Here is a 9379-nt window from a genome sequence, read left to right as displayed (position 1 = left end):
CTCCGCAGTTCAACTGATGGCAGTGCAGTTTGTGGAGTTCAGAGATAATTTTTACCAGGAAAGTTTTACAGAGACAAGTTGTAGAGAGAAAAAGCTAGACACAGGTGAAGACAGAACAAGCCAGAGAAGAAGGAGCCAGAAGATTAGAACAGATTGCTGAGTTAGTTTGAGACCCAGCAGAGCAATTCTGGCAGAAGTCAAGAAGCCAGTTGGAATCAATGAGCTTGGAGTGGAGATGAATCACAGCTGAGTTGATCCAGTTAGCCAGAGTTCAGAAAGAGCTAGAAAGAGTGAGTTCACTCAACACTAAGCCTCCGAGATAACAATCACATCAGGATTTTCCTCAGCTGCCGCCAAGGTGCTCCGTTCTTCCGAGGGAGCTAAGGCCGCTGGGGTGAGGCCCTCACTTCATCCGGCGACTAGCACCGTGCTGGCAGTGTACAGCATGGCTTCCGTCTCCGAGCTCGCTTGCATCTACTCCGCCCTCATCCTGCACGATGACGAGGTGACGGTCACGGAGGATAAGATCAATGCCCTCATTAAAGCAGCTGGTGTCAGCGTTGAACCTTTCTGGCCTGGCTTGTTTGCCAAGGCTCTGGCCAATGTCAACATTGGGAGCCTCATCTGCAATGTAGGGGCTGGTGGGCCTGCTCCAGCAGCTGGAGCTGCACCTGCTGGTGGTGCTGCTCCGTCCACTGCTGCTGCCCCAGCTGAGGAGAAGACAGTGGAAGCAAAGAAGGAAGAGTCCGAGGAGTCTGAAGATGACATGGGCTTTGGTCTTTTTGACTAAACCACTTTTGTTAAGTTGGCCAATAAAGAGCTGAACCTGTAAAAAAAAAAAAAACAAAAAAACAAAAAAAAAATCACATCAGGCAAATAAAAGATACATGTACAGGTAATGATTCAAGTGACATGTGTCTTAGTCAGTGCTCTGCTGCTGTGAAGAGACACCGTGACAACAGCTCTTACAAACTAAAGTACTTAGTTGGTACTGCCTTACAGTTTCAGAGGTTTAGTCCATAGTCATCATCGCAGATAATAAAGACCACACGCAGGCAGGCTTAGTGCTAGAGAAGTAGCTGAGAGGTTAGCATCTGGATCTATAGGCAGCAAGGAGGGAGGAAGGGAGACAGACAGAAAGACAGACAGACTATGGGCTTTTTGAAGCCTCAAAGCCCACTTCCAGTGATATACTTCCTAATCCTTTCAAATGGTGCCCCTCACTTGAGACCAAGCGTTCACATCTATGAGTCTATGGGGGTCATCCTTATTCAAACCTTCACATTCCACTCCCTGACCCCTATAGGCTTGTAGCCATATCATAATGCAAAAAAAAAAAAAAATGCATTCAACCCAGTTCCAAAAGTCCCCATAGTCTATCCCAGCCTCAACACTGTAAAAGTTTAAAGTCTCTTCAGAGACTCAAGGTAATCTCTTAACTTTAACTCCAGTGAAATCAAAATCAAAAAGCAGACCATTAACTTCCTATACACAATGGCAGAAAGCATGTCTTACCGTTCCAAAAGCGGAGGGAAGGAAGCCTAGTGAGGGAGTCCTGGACCAAAACAAGACTTAAAGCAAGCAGGGGAATTTTTCAAATTCTGTATCTCTACATCTGAAGTCAAAGTGCTCTTCAGATCTCCAACTCCTTTCAGTGTTGTTGACTGCAACATATTTCTCTCCCTTTAGCTGTTTCCAAATGTGTTAGTGAAAGATCCTGACAGAATGTAAAAGGTCACAGAAGCCCTGAAATTGGCAAGATAGATGTCACTGTTAGCGGAACTAGCTCCACTGATTTAGAAAAATAGAGGTGCACAATGTTCTGGCCACTCCTTGAACCCGTGTGTCTGCCAATGTTTTGACCGTTCCTTGAACCCATGTGTGTGCCCACTGATGAAGCACATTGCCAGATGTCTGTGACATTGGTTGCTGAGAAAGAGTCAGAAAATCTCCCCAGCAGCCACAGCCCGGCCAATCCTGAGTTGCTACACCTGCACCAGACTCTTTCCTTGTACCCCTCCCATACCCATTTCTTGAGAACAGACATTGTTTAGGTCTGGAAATCCCCTACTCCCCTCTTCTCCTTTCCCCGCTGAGGGCCTATAAAAACTGGGACCTCTTTCCCCTTGAGGTTGACTCCTCTACCCCTGCGTGGGATATGAGTCATCCCCAGAGCTCTGGCTTTCCCCAATAAAGCCTCATGTGGTTTGCATCAAGCTTGGTCTATCATGAGTTCTTGGGTGTCCGCTATTGTCCTGAGGCCTGAGTGAGGGGCTCCTCTGGGAGTCTTTCATTAGCAGCCTTCCTCAGCAGAGATCACATGACATTAGCGACTTGACTCCCACATTTTGGGATCCACAGGGTAATCTAGGCCTCACCCTCTCAGACGCACAAAATGGCCTCTCTGAGCCTCCATGAAAGGACACTCCTGACACATGCCTGACCTCAGTGGTTCTTCTTAGCCATGATGGAAGATTCCATAACCCCTTGAATCTTTAACTCTACAGCAAAGCTGCCAAGTCCTGCTGTTTGCTGGGGTTGGCACAAGGCTCCCTGGTTCTGCTGCTGACCATTTTCTTCATTGCTTATGATTTTATTTAATTACTTTTTACAAGTTAGAAGCTTAGCTGGGTGGGGTCTTATCCTGAGGTCACCACTCCTTTCATTTGGTGTAGCATTTGGCTTTTCTTTAAACTTTCTCTCTCTCTCTCTCTCTCTCTCTCTCTCTCTCTCTCTTTTGGTTTTTCAAGACAGGATTTCTCTGTGTAGCCCAGGCTGTCCTGGAACTCACTCTGTAGACTAGGCTGGCCTCGAACTCAGAAATCCGCCTGCCTCTGCCTCTGCCTCAGCCTCTGCCTCCTGAGTGCTGGGATTAAAGGCGTGCGCCACCACGCCCAGCTTTTTTTTTTCTTTTTCTTTTTCTCCTCCTATACATTTTTTATCTTTCCTTGATCAGCTTGCTTCTTTTCATTATAGATCTGTGTAAGAGTAGCCAGCAAACACCACACAAGAGTCAATACCAGCCTGTCTTGAAATTTCCTCTGCTGCTGCCATTAATCCAAAACGCTTCAGTTTAACCCCAGGCAGATTTTTTTGGGCAAGGGCAGAAAGAAGCCACATCCTTCAAAATATCACAAGAATGGTCTCTAGGCCATGTAAGCAGTATTCTTCTCCTCTGAGACCTCGTGAGCCACATTGTCATAGTCTACATTGCTCTCAGTACCTCTGTTCTCCATGCTCATGGAGGTCCATTAAGGGGTATATGCCCATTAAGTCTCAATTAAAGGGTTTAACCGCTTTTTCTAGTCCAGAGTTCTAAGTCCACATTCTGCCAACAGCAGCATGGTCAAGTCTGTCACAGACTACCCCAGGAGTTGTATATATTTGGGAGCCTTTGTGCAGCTATAACTGCCACAACAATGCTGTCTTTACCATATCCCCATGCCAGGGGAGCATTCTAACCTTTCTAGCCTCTTGAATCCTGTTTGTCCCCACAGCCAGAGTGGTTCCCTCTTCTCAGCTCAGCCCTCAGCGAGGGCAGCTCAGGCTTTAGAGAACAGCACCACACCCTCTACTCCTGGATACACACCTGGTCCAAAGTACCGGAGCAAATTCAGGATGGAAGATGCTTTTACAGCCTTGATCAGTTAAGTCTTTTCATTTCAACCTTTAACCTCCTGGGAGAACGAACAGTGAGTCTGTTCAATCAAGAGGGTAGGGACAGTGGGAGGGACTCCGTTTGCTTCCCTTTACAACCCCACCCCATCCCAACAGAAGGTGAAAGTGGCTGGTCTTTTCTTACTGCTAAACTACAATTCACTCTGAGATTTAATGTGGACCATACTCTCTCTCTCTCTCTCTCTCTCTCTCTCTCTCTCTCTCTCTCTCTCTCTCTCTCTCTGTGTGTGTGTGTGTGTGTGTGTGCGTGTGTTTCTTTTTTTCCCCTCTTCCAATATGATCTGGCAATTTTTTTTTTCCAGAAGTTTGAGCTCTGTGGGCAGCTCTATCCCCTCCTGGTGCAATATACAACACCTCTCCCATGTTTTTTTCTTCAAACCTAGGTAGGTAGGGATAGTTTGTAAACTCACAATACATGTTTCATATTTTTTAATTGTTTATTTTTACTTTACGTGCACTGGTGCACTGGTGTTTTTCTTGCATGTATGTTTGTGTGAGGGTGCCAGATCCCCAGGAGCTAGAATTACAGACTGTTGTGAGCTGCCACGTACATACTGGGAATTGAAACTGGGTCCAATAGCAGATGCTCTTAACTGCTGAGCCATCTCTCCATCACGTTCCTGTACATATCTCCTGTACACCTTCCATTTTTAAAAAAATGTGAATACAAGCCAGGCAGTGATGGTGCAGGCCTTTAATCTCAGCACTTGGGAGGTAGAGGCAGGCAGATTTCTGATTTCAAGAGTTCGAGGGCAGCCTGGTCTACAGAGTGAGTTACAGGACAGCCAGGGCTATACAGAGAAACCCTGTCTCAAAACAAACAAACAAACAAACAATGAATACAGCCTTCTTATCTTCCAGATTCTTGAGCCACAGACCTCCATCCTCCGTTCTCAGAACACGCTGAGCTCCATGGCTGCCTCAGACTGCTTCCGGCTCTCCTCTCAGACCACTCGAGGCTCCTCAATGTGTTGAGTGCAGTTCCTCCTGCTGCTTTCCCTTCCTTTCTCACCAGCACACAGGTGTATTAGAGTTGATAGTAAAGGTCGCTTGTCACCATTTTAACCCTCTGAAAAGCAAAACTGTCAGAGGGCAAGATCAGAGTCAGCTACCTGCCTGCACAGCTTGAAGCGGCCCACGCCAATCTCCTGTTCCCAGCTGGCCTATTCTATGAACTCAGCCGTCTTTGTGTTGTCTGGCTGGAAGCTGCACTTTGTGCTCAAGAGATTGTTTCTGGTCTCCTTCTGGCATCCCTCAGATGCTCTCTGACGGGGACTCTTCCACAAGATATGGGTTTCTAGTCTCGTGTGTGTTCCTCACATTGGGGGCCGTGAGGATACTGTTCTCAGCAGAGAAAGAGGTTTCTTTTCAACTCTTTAAATGTCTTGTGGGAAACATGACACTCATACATCATACATGATCAGGTCAAGTGTGTCTTATGTTAAAACCTTAAATTCACTTAATTTAGGGTGTGAAATTTGCATTTCAACATCTAATGAAGGTATACCCTTGCTCTGTGTTTAGGTTTGAAATCAGGTCTGGCTATGTAACTTAGGCAGTCCTCTTGCCTCAGCTCCTGAGTGCTAGCGTAAGACTCCAGCGGAGAGCCTTAGCTTACCAGGGACCCCCTGAGTGAACCACGTGGAGCTGGCATCGATGCAAAAAGCAAGAGGAATTTATTGTTCCAGTGCACTAAGGTAGTCCCAGACCAGAAGGACAGGTGGCGACCCCTGGTGCCCATTAGGGCGAGTTTTTATATGGTTTCCAGGGGCGGAATAGAGCATCAGCAACTAGGCACAATCTGCTTGGTGGAACAGTGCACCCTTTAAACTGATTGGTCGTTAGGGAATGAGGTGACAAGGACTTCCCTTGCCTGAAGGTGGGCAGTGGTCCAGTCCTGTGGAATGTGTCCCCACTGGTAGGTCGGTTCCCACCCTGTGGTCTGAGGAATGTTAATTAGCCTCTCCCTTCCAGAGGGCCAAATGTTCCATGACCTTCCCAAAGTTCCTGAGCTGGACCTTTTCACTGGGTTTTTAAGTGTCTTAGAGTTTCCATTGCTGAGAAGAGACACCATGACCAAGGCAACTCTTTTTTTTTTTTTTTTTTTTTTTTTTAAGTTCCTCGTGAGAGAGGTTTATTGTGGTGGAAGGGGGCAAAGGGACATCAGAGATGAAGAGAGAAAAAAGGCCCAAGGCAACTCGTTTTTTGTTTTTAGATTTATTTATTTATTTTATGTATATGAATACACTGTAGCTGTCTTCACATACACCAGAAGAAGGCATCAGACCCCATTACAGATGGTTGTGAGCCACCATGTGGTTGCTGGGAATTGAACTCAGGACCTTTGGAAGAGCAGTCAGTGCTTTTAGCCACTAAGCCATCTCTCCAGCTCCCAAGGCGACTCGTATAAGGGACAATATTTAACTGAGGCTGGTTTACAAGTTCAAAGCTTCAGTCCATTATCATCATGGCAGGAATCATGGCAGCATCCAGGCAGACATGGCTCAGGAGGAGCTGAGTATTCTACATCTCGATCAGACGGCTGCCAGAAGACTGTTGTCTAGGCAGCTAGCATGAGGGTCTAAAAGCCCACACCCACAGTGACACACCTCCTCCAACAAAGCCATACCTCCTAATAGCGCTGCTCCCTGGGCCAAGCATATTCAAACCACAATAAATATAGATAGTTATGTCCAGGGGGGTGGGCCCAGGGCCTCACATCTCTTAGGCAAGTGCTCTGCCACAGAGCTACGTCACTATCCCAGCCTCTCCCTTGCTACCTTCTCTATCAGTCTATGTCACAGTCTTCTTTATAGCTTACTATGAGCAGTTGCCCTTTTTTTTTTTTTACTTCAAAAACATGTGGATAAATACCTGTCAACCAACTAAAACGCAGGGACTAAATTCTAGGTGAGTACTGTGTCATAGATGCTAGGTGACTACAGCCTTAGTCCCTTACCCATGTGGATTTCACTGACTAAAATAAAGACAATCTGTCAATGATTGTTATGAACTATAGTCATGGCTACGGAGCAAAGACCACTCTGTGCTATGGGACTCTGAACAGGGAGGGTACTTAGTGTTATTGTGGATGTGGAGAGGTCAGGGGTCAGAGGTCAGGGGTGAGGTGGTGTGTGAGGCTGGAAGATGACTTAAGGTTGAACTGTCCAAGAAACCACTGGGTGTTTTTGAGATTTAGTCTCTACTGAAGGGTTCCTCTCCCTTTCTTTCCTTCACTCTCCTTTATTTACAGACACACAGAGTAAGCAGCACATCTCTAATCAGGAATTCATTGTGCTTGTCACTGTTGAAGAAGGTTTTGGAAGTAGACCTGTGGGAATGTGTGACCTTAGAGAACAAAAGATGACCGCTGAAAGACCTTGCTAGAGTAGCACGCTGGGGACCTTCTGCTAGAAGGTTGTAAGGTTGTGACGAACACTCCATTCCCAGAAAGACCCAGCAAGGGCTGGTGAGATGGCTCAGTGGGTAAGAGCACCCGACTGCTCTTCCTAAGGTCTGGAGTTCAAATCCCAGCAACCACATGGTGGCTCACAACCATCCATAACGAGATCTGACTCCCTCTTCTGGAGTGTCTGAAGACAGCTACAGTGTACTTACATTAAATAAATAAATAAATAAATAAATAAATAAATAAANAAANAAANAAATCTTAAAAAAAAAAAAAGAAAGACCCAGCAAAACAAGCTTTACAAGGAAGCCCCCACTGCAAGGCAGGTGCATTAATGACCAAGAATGTTTCAGTTCCCTCTTCTGCTGACTAAGACCTCACCTCACCTGGGACCTTCAATGTTGCTTAGGGAAAGTCTTGAAACACTTGCCTCTCCGGAAGGGAGAGGCTAATTACCATTTCTAAATCGGGGAATGAAAAGGTCAGTTTGGGCCAACAATGGGCTTAAACCAACCCAGGTTGTTATCAAGGCCTACCCTTAAACTGAATAAAAAGTGTGTGCTTGAGAGATTCAGGGTCGTGGGGCTGGAGAGATGACTCAGAGGTTAAGAGCACTGACTGTTCTTCCAAAGGTCCTGAGTTCAATTCCCAGCAACCACATGGTGGCTTACAACCATCTGTAATGGGATCCAATACACTCTTCTGGTGTATGTGAAGACAGCTACAGTGTGCGCATATACATTAAATAAATCTTTAAGAGAGAGAGATTCGGGGTTGACTCTGCCCCATTGCAGGCCCCGACGCACTGGATCAATCTCCATACCCTTTGGAAGAGTCCCCTCCTTGCTAGAGGTCCACCAAGAACTGCTACAGTTTTATTGGTTGCAGAGGTTTGGTTCACCCTCTAAACATGAAGTTTTGATATATCCTAGTACACCACTCTAGTGTGCACCTGGACCTTTAAAGGATTCCCAGGAGCTAGTCAACTGGCCCTTTAAGAATTCAGAATTCTTTTTTGTTTGTTTTTGTTTTTTTGAGACAGGGTTTCTCTGTGTAGCCCTGGCTGTCCTGGAACTCACTTTGTAGAGCAGGCTGGCCTTGAACTCAAAAATCCACCTGCCTCTTCCTCTGGAGAGCTGGGATTAAAGGCGTGGGCCACCATGCCCAGCTCCTTTAAGAATTCTTAGCTGCGGGCTGGGGAGATGGCTTATCAGTTAAGAGTACTGTATTAGTTAGAGTTCTCTAGAGTCACAGAACTTATGGGTAGTCTCTATATAATAAAGGAANTTATTGATGACTTATAGTCTGCAGCCCAATTCCCAACAATGGTTCAGTCACAGCTGTGAATGGAAGTCCAAGGATCTAGCAGTTACTCAGTCTCACACAGCAAGCAGGCGAAGGAGCAAGAGCAAGACTCCCTTCCTCCAATGTCCTTATATTCTTTCCATCAGAAGGTATAGCCCAGATTAAAGGTGTGTTCCACCACACATTTAATCCCGGATGACCTTGAACTCGGAGATTTAATCTTCTGGAATCCATAGCCACTATGCCTCAAGATCTCCATACCAAGATCCAGATCAGAAACTTCTATCTCCAAGCCTCCAGATAAGGGTCACTGGTGAGCCTTCCAATTCTGGATTGTAGTTCATTCCAAATATAGTCAAGTTGACAACCANGAATAGCCACTACAAGTACTAACTGACCTTCTAAAGGTCCTGAGTTCAATCCCCAGCAACCATATGATGGCTCACAACCATCTGTAATGGGATCTGATGCCCTCTTCTGGTGCATGTGAAGAAAGTGACAGTATATGTATATACATAAAGTAAATCTTAAAAAAAAAAAAGGACTCTTACCTATTAGTAAACTGCTTGACCCTGTGACCTTCAGTGTTGAGAGAAAGTGAATTGGGCTAGCAGAGTGAGAGAAGAGAAGGCAGTTAGTACAGAATTGGGCTAGTAGAGAGGACAGGCAGTTGGTGGAGACAGTTGAGCCAGGAGAAGCTGAGTAGATAGGCTATGGGAGTTATTATAGTTTGGAGTCACTAGTACTGGGAAAACAGGGAGAAGGGGTTGTGTAATCAGACTGTTGGGGAACTGAGGGAAGAGCAGTTGGGAGAAATATTTGAAGAAGCTGTGCTGGAAACTGGAATGGTGGGTAAAGAAATAGATTAAAGGATCTCTCTCTCTCTCTCTCTCCATATATATCAATCACAGTCTTGTTTTCCTTCTTTCTGTTCTCCATGAGCCATTACTTTTAAAACAGTTGTATTTTCTTTTTTTTTTTTTTTTT

The 9379-nt window shown here is 45.7% G+C and overlaps 1 pseudogene across 1 annotated transcript; it reads left to right on the top strand.

Moving 5' to 3' along the window:
• Positions 1-381: 381 nt before the first annotated feature.
• Positions 382-844, top strand: LOC110309789 (annotated as a pseudogene). The gene has a single exon (XR_002379741.2). The product of XR_002379741.2 is annotated as a 60S acidic ribosomal protein P1 pseudogene (transcript).
• Positions 845-9379: the final 8535 nt, after the last annotated feature.

Source organism: Mus caroli, chromosome 14, assembly GCF_900094665.2.
Source record: "Mus caroli chromosome 14, CAROLI_EIJ_v1.1, whole genome shotgun sequence".
Classification (NCBI taxonomy): domain Eukaryota; kingdom Metazoa; phylum Chordata; class Mammalia; order Rodentia; family Muridae; genus Mus; species Mus caroli.
This window is presented reverse-complemented; position numbering and strand designations above follow the sequence as displayed.